This window comes from Cavia porcellus, unplaced genomic scaffold (genome assembly GCF_034190915.1).
Source record: "Cavia porcellus strain 051 isolate PalLab524CR breed Dunkin Hartley unplaced genomic scaffold, mCavPor4.1 scaffold_10, whole genome shotgun sequence".
Classification (NCBI taxonomy): domain Eukaryota; kingdom Metazoa; phylum Chordata; class Mammalia; order Rodentia; family Caviidae; genus Cavia; species Cavia porcellus.
In genome coordinates, this window is record NW_026947493.1 from 79,079,927 (window position 1) to 79,102,611 (window position 22,685).

Sequence of the window (22,685 nt, forward strand, 5' to 3'; positions counted from 1 at the left end):
AACTCATGATTCCAGGGAAAGCATCTTTCCTGAATCCAACCTCTGCTAAGATATTTTACAAACAATGTTGCAAAACTACAGACAAATTTAGTAGATTATTATGATGCCAGTAAGGAAGATGTCTTAACTGATGCTCTTTGTCTCTGAAAGCTAGGACTACTGTTGTGAGTAGAGAATTCCAAAGTTATATTGGCTTTCCAGTACTGTACTATTCTCTGTAAGAAAAATCCTGTGCATGCAAATAAATTCATCTTTCAAAAATTAAACTAAAATTAAATTAAATAGATTCATGTTTCCAAAGGGATAACAATCAAGATGCTCAGTCAAAAGCATGAAAGGAAATTTATGCACTGAATGTAACATCCTTATTTAAGAACAAAACTGACCATATCTTTGATGGGATTCTTGCCAACTTTGAAAGCTTTAACAGATTAGAAATATCAAAAAAGAAAATCATAAGAAGCAGGCAGCACAGTTACTCAGGCTAGAAATTAACAAATATTAGCCAGATATTGAAGAAGTGCGTTGTATAATACTAGGTAACAAACGAAGAGCTCACAATGCCTGATGATCTGGTACAGCTCAGAGAAATGGACACAACTACCCAATGTTACCCCAAGCACCAAAGTCACAAACAAACAACAGCAGATTTGTGGACTTGACAAAAGCATCTCCACTGCATGCGTTAGGATCATTTCCAGCAGTGCTGATTTTTAATCTTAGCTTGGGACTTGGTGAATAATTTCACAATTTGGAAAATTTACCAATATGAACCAATACCGATATAGTAGAGTAGAAACATAAACCCTGTAGATATGGAGTTTAACACATTTGAAATAAGAGGTTCATGGTTCCCAAAGAAAGTCAAACTTTGTCTGAAATGACGAAAGAAATGTTATGCCATTTTTTTCTCTGAAGAAACACAATTCACCGTTAGACACTTCTTTGTCACTAAAAGAAAACAAACATGCCGCCAGTAATCCTGGTTGTTCACTGAAGTTTTAACCGGACCAAAATATTTCTATCATGAGCAATTATTACCTGGAAGGCTTGGCAGACATCCGAAACTAGAAGTATTCATTGAAACCCCCCACTTTTTTCCCTCCCTTCCCTTCCCTCTCTTCTCTCCTCCTCCCTTTCCTTTCCTTGGCAGGGATTAAGCCCAAGGCCTTGGTTAGTCTAAGCACAAGCTCTACCACTAAGCTAGTCCCACAGTGCTCACCTTTTAAACCTACCTATTATGCTATTAAATGCAATCTTTCGAGGAATGAAGTATGTCTAAATTTTTAAAAAAGACAAAAGCTGTCAGAAATTTTATAATGCTCGGATACATCATACAAATAATGTTTCAAACAGAACTTGAAAGGTAACTATTATTCCCATTTTTATGAAAAATAAACGAAGTAAACAAAGACATGGTTAACAAGTTTGGTGATGCATGATTCTGTAAGCCGAGAGACCAGGTATATTTTCCAAACCATAATCCAAGTTTATTGCAATTATCCATTATTAAAATGCTTCCTGGTTGGGTGTCAAATGTTTAAAATTCTTCAGGAAAACTTCCCAGAAAGTGAAAGGTGCTAGTTTAGCAATAAGCACCTACTATGGCTAAATCTGTTACGCTTCTCTGCACCAAACAATTTTCAGTTATTTTCATAACTATGCACAAGAATGAAGATTGCCCATAACCAATATCTTTCCAGTGACCTAATGCCTGGTTTATCATTTCTTCATTTTCTTTCTTATAAATATTTTAGTATCAGGAAAATAGTTGATTTATCTGTTGAAGGCAAAGCCTTCACCTTGTTTTCAAACTGGTTCATATTTTCCAAGCGGGGTCTTTTGAAGACCAGGCTTCACCTCTGAACAACAAGATGAAAGCGAAAGTCCTGGAGCTTTGGGAAGTCCTAGTCATGATCAGAACTCGGGTGTGGCTCTTACAACAGCTTCTGAAGTAAGGGGCAAGCTGTTGGAGGCACTGTATTTCCACACCGTTTCCTGCAGGCAGAGGGAATGAGGCTCTGGCGTGTTTCTGCAGGATCAGAAAACCTCTCATGAATACAGAACGAGAGCGAGACACACGACTGAACATCATCACTATGTCTGAGCCATGAAGCACTTGGATCCTATATAAAGGTATGTCCCCAAAAGAGAAAGTAAACAGCACCCTGGCACATACTGGGACGCTGTTCGTGAGGGTGGGCAATGATGAGGGTATCTATGGAAACATGAGACTCATTTACATCACAGAAATCTCAGTGTCATCCTTAGACAATTGCAGGATAACAGTGAGGGTAGAATGGTAGTGAATTAGACTTTCTCCATTGTCCGCCTCCATTATTACAGAAATAATTAATGCTTGGTAAGCTGTGATACAGTCTCACTAAACTCTGAGCGTCTTTGAGCTGAGTAACTATACCTTCAAATAATATCCAAAGACAGAAATAATATTAATTTTAAAAATCACTGCTTATCCCATGACACGTAGAAGAAAGAGCATGAATAGTCTGTTATTCATCTGACCAACGTGATTAACAAAAATGGTAACCAATGTTTACATAAATGACTCTGATTACACTGAGTTTAATGACAACAGAGATCAGTTCTGGTATATATGGTTGACTTTATGGAAGCTGAAATGTCACATATGAACCAAACAAACTCACTGCGTGTGTGTGTGTGTGTGTGTGTGTGTGTGTGTGTGTGTGTGTGTGTGTGGTGTGCACACATGTGCATGCAGATCTTGTTTTAGGGCAGTATCTTTTTACTGCTGTTTCTCCAGAGATAACTCTACTTATAATTTTCAAATCTTTGTAACCAACTCAAAAATATCTTCTGGAGTCATTTTTAAAGCCTGGATCTCACACATGGGAAATTCAACATGCTGATTTAAAAAATTCTTTAATTGCAATTTGTGTCACATTGATCCCTTCCAAAAATAAACAACAAAAACATGCCATTCCTTTTCTCTCTACCTCTGAACTGGCAAAATGGACAGTAATTTTCCTTTTTTTTTTTTTTTTCTCACATGCAATGCAATATGCACCAACTCTAGGTGCCTTAACCTTTTAAATTAACCTTTTCTAAATCTACTCCATTGCTTTATTCAGAACTTCTAAGGGGTCTGTTCACATCTGGATATGCCCTACTGACCATTTCAAACCACCTTGCTCACTGTCAGCAGAATAAGCTTCTAAAACTCACAACTGATGGTGTCCTCCCAGGCTTGAAATTCTCCACGATTCGCTATTCACCAAAGGCGATCAAGCCTACCTTCCCCGCATTACAAAGTCATCTCATGCTTAATTATGTGGGAAACACATCCATGTATATGACTTAAGTGAGCCAGAAAGGAGTTATCTGAAAAAAATAAAGATCGTTCTCTAATGATAAAGTAGCAGAATTGAGCCCATTTCTTCCATGATAGCACCAAACACAGTCACAGATAAACCAAGGCATAACAGTCTCTGAGTTAGTTTTAATTTTGTTATTCACACGGATCAAAAATGGAGAAACCCAACAAAGAATATAAAATAGCAAATTATAACAGATAATAAATCCCCTGAGGCGAGCGCACTAATAGACTTTAACTTCAAAAACTAGAATAATGAAAGGCTAATTACCTCCAATTACCAACTCTCTTCCTCCTATCTCTCTGAGGCAGGACCCAGGCAAAATTAAGGGATACAAAAGAAAAGCCCCAAGTCCACCAATGTGGACATTTACCAAATGGTGGGTATCAAAATACACGGAGGCCCAGTCCAAAGCTTAGGTGGCATTTATACAAAAATTAGCTAAAATAAAGTACCTCCATTCAATTCACAGCTTTTGAACCAGAGTTAAGTAGGTGCTCAAAAAATATGTATTGTGTGAATAGTGCTAGCTAGGGCCAATCAAGAGGCAGAGAAGCTGTCAAAAAGAGGTCACATAATCATACGTGGAATCTTTACACACATATGCACATATTTACACATTTTTGAAAGAGCATACCATTTATATAACATGTAATGCATATTCATTACTGGTTACAATAATAAAGATTGTTTGCTAATTTGTTTTCATAATAAATCTTCAATGTAAGTATCAGAATCTAAATTCATTGCTATGCAAGAAACAATACCCTATGTGTTGGCATTTCCCTTTATGTATTCAAAATATTTTAAGATTTATCATTATGTACCACAAAAATATTGGTGACTTACAAAGTAGACTGTTCAAGAAATGGTCAGACAATTCAACAGCTGTCAAAAAACTCATCAAAAAAGCAAGAATACACCGCAATCCAAAGAAAAATATTGACTGCTGATGGACTTGTTAAGGGTTTCTTGATGTATTTCCTACATTTACAAAAGAGCTCTTTGAGATTTTAATAAATGTTTTTAATAAAACATAGGAAAAGAAACAAATTTAAATATGTGGCACAGAACAAAAATAGTTTTTCTTAACTCATAAGCCAAATCAAAATAGAGAACAAAATTATGTTTTATTTTACAAAATTAGATGGCTGGGTCAGATTTCTTAAAATTCCTTCAGCTCTAAAAAATTACAACTAATGTTGCCAAGTTGAAAAGGTTAAAAATAATTTTGAAAAGAGACACTAAGGACTCATCTATTGACAACATGCTAATCTACGCACAATACGCATTTTGTCATCATTTTGATTGATTCTGGAGTTATTTCTGGATTGACTGAGAAGTGTGAGCACTGCTTTCCTAATATAGTAATGCTGTAATTTATGCCACCAATTTATTACAGCACCAAAATTCATGTTTTCTCCTTATTTGGTATCATTGTGACTGAGGGTGATAATATTTTGTCCTTATAATTACAGACAACTTGGGATAAAACCTCCAGATCTATGTTTCTCTAGGTGGTTCAACTGAAATTTGTATCTTTCCCACCCAAGTTACTTATTTATTTATCTCAGGCAGGACAAATTCCATCTTCTTTTGTCAAACCCCAAACCCTTATCATTTCTTGCTGCCATGCAACTGGTTACCAAAGTTCAATGAACCCAAATCCACTAAAACTGCTTCAATTTCAGAATCGTATTACAGCCTACACAGAGAATATGCATATATTCATTCATTTGAAAAAAGGGTTACAAAGCCCCATATATGCGAGGACCACAGGAATGTGAATTTGCCACTATGAGTATAAAAAAAATTTTGAAAAATCAAATAAAGAATAACAAACAGGAGGAAGGGGTCAGGAGAAATGATTCTGATTGTCTAAAATATAAAGCCCAGATTATTTCTGTGTATTCAAGATTCCTCCATAAATGGAGTTTAGTTAATTTTTAGTAAGGAACACCCATTTCTGAAACATATATCCCAAGATACCCAACAAAGAACTGATCCTTTCTTCTACCTCTGCATACTTCTGTTTAACAAAAATAACAAAACAATACAAAACAAAAAAGAAACAAATGAAAAAGTACACTAGGCATGTTCAATAAATTTGAGAGAAATACTAAGTTTACCACAGCTTAGGCCATGTGACTTGAATTACATTGATCACACTGAGTTATTTCTCTTTGCATAGTAATCAGTGAAGTCCATTTATTCTGAAATGGCCCAAGAGTGCTGCTTTTGACAGAAGTATGTGATCCCCCATCATCTGGATTCATTCTGTAACCAGCTAGTTAAAATGCATTGAAACTACTTGAGAAATAAATTTCAAATGAACTAAAAAAGGAAACTTTTACTCAGGTGTGAGGAAATCTCGGACTCTGAGACCACCTCCGGATAATGTTGCATGAGGTGATGAGGTTGGCAAATTTATAAGACAGATTGTATGTCTTCATATCCAAACAGACAACCACACTGTTGATCATTGTGGAAAATGTACGTCCTTCTGTATCAAACAAACTCACGTAAATAAGGGTGAGACAGAAGACAGTTCCATGGCATCTGTGGAATGCTGCCAATGTTATTGTCACCTTCAATTAGCATGTGTGGTTATTTAAATGACAGAACTATACCAAATCAACCAGTGCACAAAAAGATGAAGAAGTGCCTTATGAAATATAAAGCTGTCCACAACACATCTGAAATATAACCTAAACCATATTTAAGTACCGTTGCTGTGAGCATGGTTTCACTTAGAGTGCAGACAGGATGGTAAATTATCACACATTCCAGTAACACACCCTGGGCTCCCTTTGAAATCATGGTGGTAATATTTTTAATACACAAGAATTCTTACCTGAAGCTAGTTATAAAACACAGGAAAACCCATGTGTGCTGAAACTGTTTTAATGTGTGACACAACCACATGCTTTGCCACTTTTTCTAAAATGTCAACTGCAAGTGACACCTTGAGAGCATAGCTTCTTTAATAGACATTACGCGTGGCTCTGTCACTGAATGGTCTGAAATTCTGAAGCCTTTTGGTCTACCCATCCTACACACCCACACATGTACACGCGAGCGTGTGTACACATACACACTCTCATTCTCTAAAATTTTTTCCTGAATCTTCTTACTTTTACAAATAATACATCATCTACCTACTTCTAAGAGCTATGTATTTATTTAAAGTGTCTCTAAATCAGTTCTCACAAGGTAATCTGACAAGGCATCAGGCAAAAATTTCATGAAGCCTGTTTACCTACCAGAGTTTTAAGCCTGTGGAGGGAAATCTGAAAGATTTTAAAACACAGAGACTTAAAGACTGAAAATTTGTTTAGACGTAGAAGCTTCCCAATTAAAAGTATGACTACCGTTTCAAAATGCTTTCCTCTAAATGGGTATTTTTCTTTATTTCTTATTTTAGAAAGTTGTATACCAGTGAAAGGCTGAAAAGTTTTAAAACTGTAAAGCCTCCAATAATTTGTCAACAAAGACTGCCTTATGAGTCAAATTTTTCCATGAAGACTGTTTCTCTGAACTGTGAATATTTGTATGATGCTATGCACAGCCCTCTGACAGTTATTTATGAAATCATTCAAAACAAGAAGAAAATAACGCCATAAATGATGTTAATGATCTAAATGATTAGGGTCAAATCAGAAGATCTTGAAAGATTTTCCCCAAAAATACACGTTAAAAAATATATATATAACATTTATAAATATATACATATATATTACCAGAATCGAGTTCAGGACCTTACACTTGCCAGGCAGGCACTGTAGGGCCAAACCATATCCCCACCCCTATAATTTATAAATGTGTAGGAGAAAATGTATAGAATATAGAAACACATAAGGTAAAAAAGGAGGGTTACTTCTCATATTCTGGTTATCCACAGGCCTAACAAGTTAAGTTAGTTAAGTTCTGAGATTAATGTAGTTGTCACTGTCAGACACAATTTACAACTGAAGATTATTTCTAAAACCGATTTTGTGAGTCAAACTCACTGTTTCTCTTTGTAGAAATCAAATAATCTTTAATGGCATTCACATCTTACATTTCACAGATGTATTTATGGAACAATCTTTCACTGTTATTATTATACTGTCTAAATCATTATATTCAAAGCATTTAGAGAAAACACTCAAATAACTCATTTAGTTGGAGGAAAAATTAAGTGTTGGTTTAGATTTTTAATACAGTTACCTAAATTCAAAGTAATTGTCTGAATCTTTAAAAAAAAACTTGATAGCAATAATCAGTTTTTAAAAGTATATTTGGCAGCTATCGGCTATTTTTCCCTTATACCTACTCTTTGTACTGTGTAAGTAGTTTATCTGTACCAAGTTAAAGAATGAGACACCTCTGTAAAATGTTTACAACCAACATCTGTCCCGTTTCAAAGCTCACACGTATTTCTTCATGATTTTACAAAGCACAGAAACGAAACAGCATTTGGTCAGTTTCTGAGTTCACACTCTGCTCTAATAAACGTGGAGTGGGAGGAGCAAGCAGGCGGGTTTGAAAGTCTACCTAATTTCTGGCTTTCAAAAGTACATAAAAAGCATGATTTGGACAAAAGCTAAAAATGCTTTGTTTTATCTCTCCCTGTCCAGTCAGTAGCAGAAATTAGAGCTGAAAACCCAAAGATGCTGTACTCATTCCTGTTCACGAGGAACCGATCTACTGTCTGTCTGCAAATAAATCTCCTCGGTAAATAGCTCCAAGGTTGAGCTAAAGAATATTGTATGGATCAAAGAATTCATGTCTTTCTGTGTAAAGCGAACAGGCTGCGAGCTCACTTGTTTGTCTAAAACAATTAGAGGTCGTAGGAAGAGGAGGAGGCCAGGACAAATAAGTTACAGCTGATTTTACTCTGCAAAATATTTAAGGGGGGTTTCAAATTAATAACCATCCCAGGCCCCCAAACAGGCTAATCTTTGTCAATTGGTGCCAAATTATGCAAGGTGCCGCCAATTCTAGTTGTCTAACAAATCAAGACCAGTGTATATTACTCCTTGGCTGAAGCCTGATTGATTCTGGTCATTATATGGGCTGATCGCATTTTCACACATGGAATCAATATGGGAGCCAGATGTTCATTCGCAGAGGAGTGCAGAAACAGCTCATCTACACGCAGCTCCATCCCGGGCCGCGGCACCCCAGACCCGCACACACGCCTCACCCCTGCAAAGCTGCACGCAAGTACCAAATCCATAAAACATCCCGCTAATATTACTGTCAGCTGAATGACTTTTACAGTTCTATATAAAGTTGACAGATAATACATGCCAGTCCTAATTTGAGATAGACCTTTTCTTCTGGGACCTCAACCACTGAACAAGCAAACAGATTGAGAAGTAACATTTATTACAATGCATAAATCATTTTCTACAGCTCCTATAGGTCTGGCCTGAGGGTGAAGCCTCAGCTAGCCGTGAATCCTGATGCCCTGCTTGAGTGTCTAAAAGGAGTGTGCAGAAAAGAGCTTATCTAGCTTTTTCAAAAACAAGTCTTTATCGGGATAATTGTCACGCTTTCTTCCTTGAAAACTGTGCAAATAATCTGCCATCCTGAAAGAAAAAAAAAATCCCATTTCCTAACTGTAAGATCCAACTGTAGCATACCATTTCAAAGAAACAGACATGTCCAGTATTTTATTTCATGAAGAAATTACTTCATGGTTTCAAATGAGAATTAAACTTGAGTTTATTGCAAGGATGTATGCAACATGTTTCATTTTGAAGACAATAAATATTATATATCATCATTATAATGGAGTCAGTACACAAGGTATGAATCTTTTTAGTAGGTAAAAAAGTTATTTTAAAGATTAAACATGGTAGGTAGGGGGCTGGGGATTTAGCTCAGCAGCATAAGCGCCTGCCTTGCAAGCAGGCAGTCGTGAGTTCGATTCCTGGTACCGATAAAAACAGAAAAAAAAAAAAAAAAAGATTAAACATGGTAGAAGGATTTCAAATTTGAGCCCAGCTTGGGTAACTCAGCAACCTAGCGAGACTTTCTCTCATATTAAAAAATAAAAGAAGAGCCAGGGGCACAGCCCAGTGCTAAGGCCCAGGGGTCAAACCCCCTGGGCCTAAAAATCCACCAAAAAACCCCCCAAAAATATTAGACACAGTCAAATATGAACAATCAGCAGAGAGGTGCAAGTATCCTTCCATTCTTTTTAGAGACAGCTGACATAAAAATTCCACAAACCTCCTCTACAAAACATCACCTTAGTACCCGTCTGAGCAGATGAATCTAATACGAATTCCCCTGGTACTTTTCCTATATGCCACTTGGAGACACATGGGTTACCTAAGCTTGTATTTTGTAACCATTTGTTTTCTTCCACCATTTCGGCCTTTGTGGAGTCTTCTAATTGCATTTAGTCCTGTTCAGTCCTGCTTAAGGATAATCCAAAGGATGTCTGTTTTTCATCAGGTAACGACCATTCAATCTGGCTGCATTTCCTTCTACATCTTGTTGAATGGCACAAGAAACAGAAGCTAAAAAGCCTTTTCTTTATAACTCTGCTATGGTTGCTGAACCCAGGATTTTCTACAATTTTTGCTCATTTGCTGCAGAACTCTGAGGCCAGATCCAATTGGAAAGTAGTCTAAATGGTCTCCAAACGTTAGCCTACCCTGAGAGGGTACACATCCTGGGAAAAACGGACACTGAGCATTTCTGGAAAAGATCCCAAATGTGAACTTACATTTATGCAGCATTTGGGAGGGCCCTTATTCCTGAATTAAAAACATTGGCCAATCTAATATTCCTCCTGAAATCCTCTGTGGCTCCTTAGACCAAGTAAGTGTGTACGGGTTAGTAACAAACATTTCCATGTTTATTTTTCTCCATATGACAACATTCTAGAAAAGTCATGATAAATGAACTTATGGGGTATTTCCCTTAAAATTAAACTTAGTTTTTTCATCTCTTCAAAGAAGCAGAGGACTTCTTAATAGAAGAACAAGACCTCTTTCCATGAAGATGCTTGGGACAAACCAACCAATGATGAAAGCCATAATGATCATTCATTTATTTGTTTGTTCATTTATTATATCTGGAGTACTTCCTAGGTACTGGGCAGGAAAACAAAAGCTGAGGGTTCAGAGGCAAATGCAACATGGACACAAGCCGTCCAGGAAAGGGCTGGACCTCACAATCCACCTGCTGCCTAAATACTGCAGGATCTAACAGTACATACAACACACAGCGAGTGACAGTTTAGGCCAAATATTAATCAACCCAACTGAATTTTTGTTATGATTATTATTTCTATTATCTGTGACATAGTATGTAGGCTAACTAAATTTTTTGTCATTGTATAGAAACAACAAGAGCCATAAACCAAATAGAATTTTCAACAGAGAAGCTTCAAAGAGATTCATTCATCACAAGAAAAGAGTTATTTTTAAAATATGTGAAAGGAAAGAACCTGCTTATGTCCTGACAAGACGAACTGGACCTTAGGGATTCTTTACTCTGCAGTTTCAGCAACATACCCAGTGTCTCCTGGGTGCTTCAGAATTCTCTCTGCAGTGGACGCCTTTCTCCCCAGTGCTCCAGCCCCACTCAACTGCCCTGTTTGCCTCTGCTGTGACCTAAGAGTATTTATTATTTCACAGCTTTTCAAGGGCCTCCTTGTCTTACTCCACCCCCACCTTCCCAGCGGATCACTGTCACGGAATTAATCTGCAAAAATCATCTCTCTCATTTGAAAATTTCAATGGCAATACTCCAACTAACAAGCAAAATTGAATTTCTTAGCCTGATGTTCTAGGTTTCTAGCTTCCCATCTTCTTGCTCAAGAGGAAGATCACTACATTCAAACCATGTGGCTCTTCCTGCAGCATCCACGCTGCACCCAGTTGATCCCACTTACATCTTTCCTATCCTCCAAAGCTCCACTTCACCACAGCCAAAAGAAGCCTCATCCGTATCCAAAGAATCATAAACCAAGCTCACCTGACTGTGCTGTATCCTTTGCTTTTTCCTTGAAAAAAACACTGCAATTTTACACAGAAAAAGAAAAATAACTGAAGTATAATTTACACTAGGGAACTCTGAAGGAGGTTGATTCCCTTTAAGAAGCGAGTTGCATGAAATAAAGGAACCTGTCCGTGGCTCCTGATAAATCACACAGAACCGCGAACACATACAGCCAAGCGGGCTTGATACGGACTTTAATCTTCATTATACATTTCCGGTGGTCAAACAAAGAGCTTCTAAGGCATCTTACAACTGTGCAGCTCCAGATACTGAACTGATTGATATTCACGCCAGAATGCGGGTCATCCCTCTATAATTCAGGCTTTCATCCCCAAACTATGTATCTGTTCTTCCTAAGTTATAAATCTTAAGCCATAAACTTGTAAAGTTATAAACTATAAGCCAGTTAGGAATACAATTCAGTTTTCTTGAGTTTGGTCTCCTACGCCCTTAGAAAGCCATCCAACTTCCAACAGTGGCAGTGCTCCTCAACCCTCAATTTGTTATTGAAAGATATTTTCATTAAGATTGAAAATATTTTGCATCACGTCATGCTTCAGTTTTGACCTTGTCTTTTCCCAAAGTGTTTCACATCTTGAGAAGAAATCCCTTCTTTTTCCTTTCTTATGCAGCTCAACAAGTCCACTGAGAATTCAACACAGATGTCACGTTGCCGTATTTATCAATATTAGGTAATTCCCCTTGCCATAAGCACTGGCAGGAAAGCTATCTATCCTTTATCTCCAATCTGAATGTCAAGGTTATCAGAATTAGTTCCGGATGCAGATGTTAGAAAGCCTCATTCAACTAAAGAAATAACGTAAAAGATTTCAGGAGGTAGTTAAGCAATATTCCATCACTAACTCATGCACCTGTTTCAAGGACGAGTTATCCGTCTTATAGAAGTCTGTTTACTTTCTTTTTCCTCCTGTAGAGCTGTCCTTCATCAAACTGTTTGGTCTCCCTTTTGAGTGCACTTCTGCAGACAGCACACATGTCAAGCCTTCATAAAGTATATCTCCTGCCAAATACAAATTTAGTGTCTTCCCGGAGAAAGTAAAGGGGCACAGACAGACTCCAGGGAAAACAAAGATTTTTGCCTTTTTCAAAGCAGAGTGTCCACCAGGTGTAGTTGCATACGCCTGTAATCCCAGCACTCAAGGAAGCTGAGGCAGGAGGATCACTGTGAGTTCAAGGCCAGTCTGTACTACATAGAAGACGCTGTCTCAAACGTTCAAAAACTATATAATAAATAAACCCCAAACAATAAAATAAAACAAAACAAAAAAACCCAAAGCAGACTGTCCACTTGAATAAAATGTTCTAGCTCATTCAAATATTATATTAACTTTGTTCAAAATAAACATATACTTTTACCTGGAAATCTTTTTCTCAGGAAACAAACTAACCAAAATGCTACCTATGAACTTCACCAAACTTTCTGGGGAAATACTTCTCCAATTTTCTTTTGGCACACACAATAATAACCCACAGACCTAGCTGAGTATCTACCTTACTTTTTTTTTTGGTACCAGGGATCGAACTCACAACCTTGCGCTTGCCAGGCAGGTGCCTACACCACCGACTTCCAAAGATACCTAGCTATGATCCATTCCACGACAAAAAAATTTCTAGAGTAAATCTAAAACCGTATCTAGTGGTCAAATCACAAGTAGATCATAGGACAAATTTAAAAGATGGGTAAGATACCTCTGACATACAAACTACACTTGACTAAAGAGATCTACACTTAAAATCAAATATACTATTATCATATACAAACATATCTGCATATAGCTAAGCCTTAGTATATGAAAATAATATAAAATACAGCTCACATAAACCAGAGTTCTGTGCTTCAGAAAATCACCACCACCTCTGGTCACTGCTGCTGCCCCTACAGAATGAAAAGTTACCTTCATTTTCAAATCATAGCAAGGTTTGTGGCCCTCTGAAAGGGTATGTAAGAATTTCCATTTAAAATTTTCTATTTTCAGGGGTTTATAAAAGCTATAAAAATTCTCTCCAAACTAAAACTTGGCAAACAGGAACTCAGCATGAGGACATTTTTTTAAAGCCTAAATTTAAAAACAGTATGTTCGTGTAATTTTTTTTTTAAGTAATAAGAAGTCCAAAAAGGACAGTTTTTTTGGTTTTTTGGAGGTTTTAGTTGTATTTAAAAAAAAAAAAAAAAACTTGCATTCCACAGGAGCTAACTTGTTTGTAAAAATGAAAATCTGAAGATCGTAAATTCAAATTTTGGCCCTATTATTTCCATGAATGACATAAACTAACATCCTCTAAAAAGGACCCTAAAATGAAGGGTGAATATTTATTATTCTCAAAGGATCATGTTCACAAATAACTCAAATTGCCCTCCAATACTGATGCAAAAGATTTTTTAAAGTACTACACATGGCTTCTTCTTTTTTTATAAAAGCTAAACAGGCACATTCAATAAAGTCCAACAAGTCAAATAAAAAAATACTGTAATATATTTATATGAATGATGTATTTATTTGGCTTTATCAATCACAACTTTAAGATTTGGGTCAAAACTTAACCCCCCTAAAGTTGGTGGATGGTAAAATAATATTAGTGTACTGTACTTGTCTACAAAAACACATCATAAATATATGTTCTAGTAAGATTAGTATATATTGCTTCAAAGACAATTTTATAAACACGAAAAGTTTAATTTCTGTTTCAACTCCAAAACCAGGCAGCCCCCGCTCCACCTTAAATGCTGTTAAGAGTACAGAAATGACACACAAACCATTGAATAAGTCACGCTTCCTATTCTTACAATAAGCATCACCTTGCAGAGGACCTAGTCACACAAAACATAAAGCACCTGTACCGCACCCTCTTAAAAACCCACTACAAAAATATTTTCAGGAAATACAGTTTGGGTCGGCCTCTCCTGTTTTCCTCCACACTCTGGGATTAGCAAAGATCCAAGCAGATACTCAAGACACATGAATATACTAACAGAAGTTAAATATAGCTTTTGGAAATACTATGTAACATGAACCTAGTTGCTTTAAACTCATGTAAAAAACATGAAATACTAATTTAAGAGAAGCCCAAATGGTGGCCCTCTACCTAAGTCAGCAAATGACCACTGTTGCATCCTGCCTCGTCCTCCTGGGGACTTACAGTCTTGGGTATCATCGTTCTTTTCTTTTTTACACCATCTTTCATTTGCCCACGGCTTATACCAAGATCTCTTCCATGCATGTGGGGTGGTTGGCTACCCACTCAACGCCCATACTTTGGGCTTCTTAGGAAGAAAAAAAGAAATAAAAAGAGATTTTCTTTTTTTGTCCGTGTACTAGGTCCGTCTTATTTTTATCTACTTTAAAGCCTTCTCCCTAACAAGTAAAACAAAGATTAGTAAATTATGACCCTGGACCCAATCCAGCCAATGTCTGTTTTTACAAATAAAGGTTTACTGGAGGCAAGCAAGGTCCATTTTATTCTTGCCTATGACTTGCAACAGCAGAGTCCAAGTGAGAGAAACCATGTGGTCCTTGAAGATTAAAACATTAAAAGCAGAAAAGTTTGTGTTCTCCTGGGCAGGAGAATTATTTCTGGTTTTGTTCATGTTTCTCTCTCTTATCAGAACTGAGTCTTCCTGATCCTCTGTCAGGCACATTCCTATCTTATCAGGGCCTTCTGATGACAAGTGCCCTGGGGTAGGTAGGACGCATAAAAAGCTGCATGGTGGCTATCATCATATCTGAAGGGCTCAGAGCATGCCTCCCAGGGGCTCTATGCAATGACTTAGGCACCTTAAGTTTGGAGAGTCTGCACAGAAGGAATGTTCACACAGTGTCCTGGATGGAGACAGTCCTTATGTCATCTGAAATCAAGTGTAACAGATACACTGGGAGGAGCTGGGGATGGAGCTCCATTGTGGAGTGCTTGTCTGTGAGTAAGGTCCTGGTTCCCTCCTTAGTACAGCAAAAAGACAAATAAACAAAGGTATCCTGGAGGACATTTTATTCAACTGTTCTATCTGCAGAGCACACTTAGGTCCATTCTTTTCCTAATAAGTGAGATGATCAACTCCCTGGGTTTCTAAGAACAGTGTTTTCATTTTGGACATGAGCCCTGGCTCCACAGCGCCACACGGAATAAAGAGGAGGAATCTTGGGCTGCATAAAAAACATGTCATACAAAGCTTCGCTTAGTTTTCTACTTTTTAAATTATGATGGAAGTCATTAAGAGAGACTGACTTAGTCAGATGTCACAGTTAGCCTATGACATTATGCCCCAAACCCAGGTCCACTTGAGAGTGGGGGTCAAATAGTAGAGAAGGAGTTTCTGAGAGAGTCCAGAGAGTCCTGGGTCCACCCACTGTGTGGTGTGGGCTGCTTTATGGGGCCCCTACGTCTTCACTTCTGTATCTGACAAATGGGAATAATAATCTTACACTCATCTTACCGTGTGATTGGAGGCGTGAAGTCGGTTAACACAGGTAAAATCCGGGGAGCACACGCACACTATCCCTTCCTGTTTCTTTGGTTTCCTGTTCTTCCCCACCCTTCTTTTTCCCTGATATGAAACATATTTTGCATACATCAGATTAGCCCAGTTTTAGGGCACAGTTGAGTTTTAGAACTCAAAAATAAGAGCACAAGTCTATCAACCTTACTCTGGTTTGGAACACTTCCCTGCTGAGAGACACCAGCCTTGTCTACCTTCCCAGAAAGCTCTCTTTCTTCCCTTCCTAGGATGAAATTGCTGCCTTGGGGACACTAAAACCTATGGCTCCCTTTGCAGTCTCTGCTGAGATCACCTCTCTCCTGTCACTTGCCGATCTTGCTCCCAGCACGGCCGTCCTTAGCTCCCTGCTGCAGGTCTGCCTCATGGCTATGCCCTGCACTGCTTCCCCAGGTCCAAGAGTGTCGCAGAAATCTGCAATGCCAACTCCCATAATTTCACCTTAGAATTGCAGTCTTGATTAATTCACAACCCTGTCTTGTCTCCTACTGGCAGGAAATGAATGCCAGGAAGAATTAAACTAGCTGTGATCAGATGGATGCCTGGAAAACTTAGAAAGGAGCAAACGAAGTGGGCTTTCAAAATATAAATAAAGAATATTATTTTGATATAAAAAATCAACTATGAATCACAATGAAAATGCTATGTTTACTACTTTGAGAATCGTCACTGGAAATCAGGGAGCTGAATGAAGTGTTTCAAATTTGTTTTATTTGATAGGAACAAACACTTCAACTGGGACCCCTTCTCCTTATGCCATGACCTCCTCCTCCTCCTCCTCCTCCTCCCAAGACGTTAGGATTACGAACAATGTTTAGATGTTCACTGTGTTACTTCGAAAATTTCCTTAAGTCATTAATAGAGTGACTAAACGTGACATACAAAAGATAATCCGTGAATAAATTCAAGCTTACATAGCAATTCTGTTTCTGGTTAACACAAAGTACTTTTAATTTTGCAGTGAACTAGTAGATGACACAATTCCAAATATATTCTATCCCATGCTTTCAAAAAATGTAAGGCAAAGAAAGAAAAATTCTATAGCTAAAATTACTTACTGGACACATCACATTCCAGCTCATGACTGCTGTTGTTACAAGAGCGTTAGAGAACCATGTGTGAACTCCACGGTAGGAGAAACAGGATGCTTCTTAGTGATCGTTTATCATGTTCTTCCTGGATGACAAAGACTATTATAGCCCAAGACTAGAAGGGAATCTCCAGTGAGGACCAAGTTCTTTTTAGAGAAAAGTAAGACAGATGGCAAAGAAGAAAAATTTGTCAGACGAGACAGCAGTGACTCTTCCAGGATACAGAGTGTCCTGGGGAGTCAGAGCTGGAAGACACAGGCACATCTTCCTTATCTAAACTCTCTCTCCACTACCTGATGTCTCAAGATTACCAAGATGCTCACAGAAGCAAAGTAGATCTCATTTTCTCAGCGTTCCTAGAGTCAGAGGCTTAGCCAAACACAGCAACAGTGACAGCTGTCCTCAAAAAGTTAAGATTACAGCCAGGTGTGGTGGTCCAAGCCTGTAATCCGAGCACTCTGGGAGGCTGAGGCGGGATGATCACAATTTAAAGCCCATCCTGGGCAACTAAGCAAATTAGAGACTCAGGGACACTATCTCAAAACAAAAATTAGTATCTCTTTTTCTACGAATGTGATTAATTTAGCATGTGACCTTAATAAAGGCAGACCAAGAGATCAACATCTTCCTGAGGTTACTGGCCTAAATCAGGATACAAGGAGTCTGTTAATAGACCCATATTTCTTATAAAGGTGACTAGTACTCCATGTTGAAGTTATAGTCTGAATAAACTCTATTTTATTCCATGAATGAAGAAGAATTAGTGTAGATTAACAATAAATGTCAAAAGTCACACGGGTCAAAAGAGGATTATTCACTCCCACGACCATGAAGATGAGAAGTCTGTTCTGTAATTGTCATGGACAAAAGGATGCAAAGAACAGGCCACTGCCTCACACGTGCTTAGATTTAGCAGTATCCTTAAAAAACAGTAAAAGGGTGTATTTCTAGCCATCCAGTTAAAAATTATGTAGAATGGGTTTTTTTGATTGCTTATTCAATAATTAAGTCCTCCAGATCTTCTACAGTACTTCTAACAAGAGGGCCACTTTGCTACAAAAAGGGTGTCTGGGAGTATCTGGAGACATTCTTGATTATCACAAGAGGGGCACGAGGTGGCACTGGCCACTGGCATGGGGAGGCTAGCGAGGCGGCTGAGTGTCTTACCCCACACAGGAGACTCCAGGACGAAGAACAATCTGGTCCAACACAGGAATAATGCAGCAGCCATCTGAGAACCTGCTGCCATCTAAACCCTACCCATATAAAACCAAGCCGAACAGCATTCTGAAAGATGAATCGCAGCTTACTAATTTCCATCTCACACTAGCAGGGATGACAGATTTGGGTGTCATTGCCAGACATCGTTTATTAGGTGACCCTCTCAATCAGCTCAGTCAAAAGTGCACGTTGGCGTGCACAGGAGGTTAAAGAGTGTAAGCACTTAGGAGGTGGGTAAGCGCCAGGAGTTCAAGGCCAGCCTGAACTACATAGCAAGATCCTGCCTCAAAAAGGCAAAATAGATCAATAAATAAACATAAGCAAAATTACACGGGGCTCAGACCAGCACCATTAATCTTAGTCCCAAACCAGTGTTTTTTTTTAAGTATATAACACTACATCACAGAAGTGAAACACTTTCACATGTTTTTGCAGTGTATCTAAAATTAATAAAATTCAACATAAAACAATAGAAGTGGGGGGAGAAAATTATATTTAACTTGTTTTTGCAGAGAAGTTTGAAAAACTCCTTGGTCTATATTTTTAGATATATATTTTTTAAATATACATATTATAGATATAGATATATATTATAGATATATCTGTATTTTGCTAAGTGTAAAAAGTAATAGAGAGCTGTTTATATGCTTTTTAACTAAAATATGTGAGCATCCATACAACTCTAGATCACTCTGCTCACCAGAACAAGGAATATTTTCTACTTTGATATTCCTAACAAGTTGTCCTGTAAGTTTCAAAGTAGAATTCATTCACTGAATTCTTATTATCATTTAGACAGATATCTTAATTACTATCTTCTTCAAATCATGTAAAAGCCTCACTTTTAACAGCTCCGCGTAAATATCCTCCTTCCCAAGAAGATACTTCTCTTGTGATCACATGAAGAAAACAGATCAGATAATCAGTTTGAGCCCTTGTGTCTTATGCAATTTTTACACTCTTGTTATTAAAAGAAAAAAAAAAAAAAAAAACAGAGCAAAGATGCCAAAATATGCCATAGGAGCTCTGAAAAGCTAATTAGCAAGACAACACTAAAACAATAAAAATAGGAGTAAACAGCTTTTGTGTTTCAGTTGCAAAGAAAATGTCAGTTAATGGTATGAATGAATGTGTGATAAACAGCCTATTATGTGTATTTGCATCAAAGAAAACAACTTTAAAGTATAGTTTGCATCTAAAATGCATTAAAGTCAAAAGCTCTAGATTCTGATTTCCAGAATCAGAATGAAAACGAACAAAAGTCAAAGACCTGATGGTCTTTCTTAAGAGTCAAACCTTCACCGGCAAGCATGCTAGCTAGACTCCAAGCCAGGGACCAGGACACAGGGACTCTTCAGTGGAGCAGCTTTTGGGCATTCTGCACTTCCACCTCCTGCTTGGCTGAGCTGCTCCACAGTTGTATCTGTGTGGATTGGATGTCACCTGTTTAGCTTCATTTGTAAGATATCATAACAGACCTGGAGCCACAAGAATCATTAGGCCAGCCATGCTGGTACAGACAAGGTCTCCGCGTGTGTTTATGCTGTGACTGCAGCAACGTGGTCCATCCGTGGGAGGACAAGAACCAGGGGCCAGAGATCACACTCCAGTAAGAAACCTCCCAACAGCACCCTGTAACTCTGGATTCTTGGTAGAAAAGGATAAATGAAACTTCAGATGGCTTCTCTTCTATGAAACGCTACATAGATAATAGATAGAGATCTGTATATAGAGAAATATGTATTCATCTATTTAGATACATGCATATATGTGTATCTATCTACAATATGTATATAGAGATAGCTACGTCTATCTCTATATCCATAAAGTATGAATAAAAAGGGAAAAAAAAGGACTGAAATCTAGTACCGATAACCTATCTAAAAGTGTACCTTGATTAGTGCACGCATCCCACATGTCTTAGTAAGTTCTCTGTCTTGTCAATCTGGTTCTCATTTTGTATGTAAGATAAATATGCTTACAAAGTCTTATAAATACATGATTCCAACACTGGAAAAATAAAAGAGGGTGGACAAAAAGGGAAAAAAGAGAACTGATATGTGTTATAAGCACGTGTATCAATTCCTCATGGTGAATGCAATCATTATGTAATGCAAATGTGTACTAATAAAAGTGAAAAAATACAATTTCGAAAGGACTCATGAAAAATATACTCAAAATCAATAGTTCATATATAAAGGAAAATGTAAGGTATTGTCATCAATCCTAACAATATATACTACATAACAGTAAGTTGTCAAGTTAGAGACTATCTACCACAGACTATGCAAAATGAATATTAATTATTCCAGACTAAACCTAAAACTCATCTCTGTTTAGAAAATGTTTCAAAATTCTTGTTATATCATGAGGTCACAGAAGAGTACACAGACAGAAATATGAGATTAAAGCGGGTTCTAGAGGATGATACTTACACAAATCTTGTATTGTCTTTCTGGATCTTCATGATAATCATGGTGGCCCAATTTTTAATTTCTGTAATTTGCTATAATCTCTGAAAGTTTAGTCTGGAATAATCAAATTCACAACCTAAGAGTATATCCATAATTATGAATTATTTTTATTAAAGAGGGGCTCATGAAGATTATAGGTGGCAGGCTTCACAAAACCTGCCGAATTGCCTTTGTAAATGCTGATTTACATGAGAAGAGAGTTAAAGACAGAGGACGTATTTTTTAACACTGAAAAATACAATGTAGCATAGCCTGAAAAACAACCACCTGAAAAATAAATTAAAATGAAGAGAGGCTGCAACAGCAATGCTGGCATTTTCCTCGTATCACTTTTTGCCAAAATCACATAAAACAGACATTTAAACTCAGTTTTACATGCTCTCAACAAACACAAATAACACAAACGCTTCTCCACAGGCATCACATGTGAAGAGGATTCAATCATGAATATCACTGCCCTTTCATAAGTTTAAGATTATGACAAGGAGTCTTCTCAACACGTATGTGCTTCCCATGTCCAGAAAAATCCTGTGATGAAATTTCCATTGAAATGTCTTTGATGTTCTACTTTTCAGTAAAATTTGAAAACTTCTTTTAGCTTGCAATTTTGTTGTTGCTGTTAATTTACAAATGGCTTTTTCATGGGCAGTAAACTTAACAGGAGAAAAACCAGAAAAGCGAATGTGGCACAAAAAATAAATGAGATTTTAGTCATAAAGGCACACATTGTGTAAAACTAAGTAGAAACACAACCTTCTGATGAATATTATTTCTTAATAATATTACTAGGGAGGATTTATGCTCATAAATGTTCATTATAGTAATCCTTTGAACTTAAATGTTTAATTAACTTTGAAATCCACAATGTAAACTTGAAATATGTTGCCTTTAGAAATCATGTTCCAGTTAAAGGGCTGGAATAAACTAAAATCTAATAAAAATTCTCTCTCCAGATAATTTATTTAGTGACTTTGAGATCATTTCAATAGATGATCATTTGTTTAGGATTTAAAAAAAAAAAGGTTTGAGATTGAGGATTTTAAAATGTGGATATTCTGTTCTTTACAACGTATTTAATATGCAATAGCCGTTAAGTCAACAAAATATACTAAATTATTTGGTCAGAAACCCAGTAAACATAAATGTTTTCTGTATTATTAACTTTACATTTAAAAGTTTACACAGATATTTATAATAATATTGATGAGAAAATACACAAAATAAAGTGCCATTTAAATTCTCTCTAAATATATATACGTAAAGAAATGTTTAGAGACATATTAAACATAAATTAATGAGTGAGGTTCTATGACACTTTAAAAGGAAAGTCAGTCACAGCAAATTAGAAGTTTTTCAAAATTCTAAAATACTTTTAATTTAAAAGTTAGTATAGACTGTGGCTTTCAAAAATCCCTCTTGAAAATCTGTAACTACCCCTTGGTAGTAACCTATTTCTATTTTGCATCTGATATTTAACATAAAGTATTCAACTTAGCAAAAGAAGAAACAGACATTTAGATTCCAGGCACAGATGCATATACGTACCTCTTCACTGTCAAAGAAATCGTGATTGTTTTGCTAATTTGTCAACAGAAGATTCATCAGTTTTAAGAAGCAGCGTTAATACACCCTCTGATTGTGTCTGGCAGTACTAATTACATGAAGTTTTTATCCTGTCAGCAGTTTAAAAAAAATTATCTTTGGGTCTAAATTCCATAAATAGCCTACACATACACACGCATGTATTTGGAGTCCCAAGAAATGGGGAGAGGCAGACTAGGTGGGAGCAGTAAAGGCACAGGAAGAAGAAAACACAGGACTTGGTGTTACCCCAGATCACCAAAGCTCACCTATCGTTCAGCTTCTGGAACTGGTTTCATATTCTTGGTGGTTGAATGAACCAAATGACGAGTACAGTCTGTCCACTACTCAGACTAGTATCTATACAGGTCTTAAATACTTCACAAAACCAATTTTAACATGAACACGTTTTGGTGGATGTCTAAAAATTATCTCCACTCACACTATTATG

At 37.1% G+C, this 22,685-nt stretch overlaps 1 protein-coding gene and 1 long non-coding RNA gene across 9 annotated transcripts in view; one reads left to right on the forward strand and one right to left on the reverse strand.

The window, feature by feature from the left end:
* The window catches only part of Trps1 (transcriptional repressor GATA binding 1), a 231,408-nt gene that overhangs the window by 79,205 nt on the left and 129,518 nt on the right, over positions 1-22,685 (reverse strand). The window lies entirely within an intron of this gene.
* On the forward strand, positions 1,999-14,681 carry LOC134477936 (uncharacterized). Its single transcript, XR_010050255.1, has 2 exons — positions 1,999-2,136; positions 10,697-14,681. It is a non-coding gene; the product is annotated as an uncharacterized LOC134477936 (long non-coding RNA).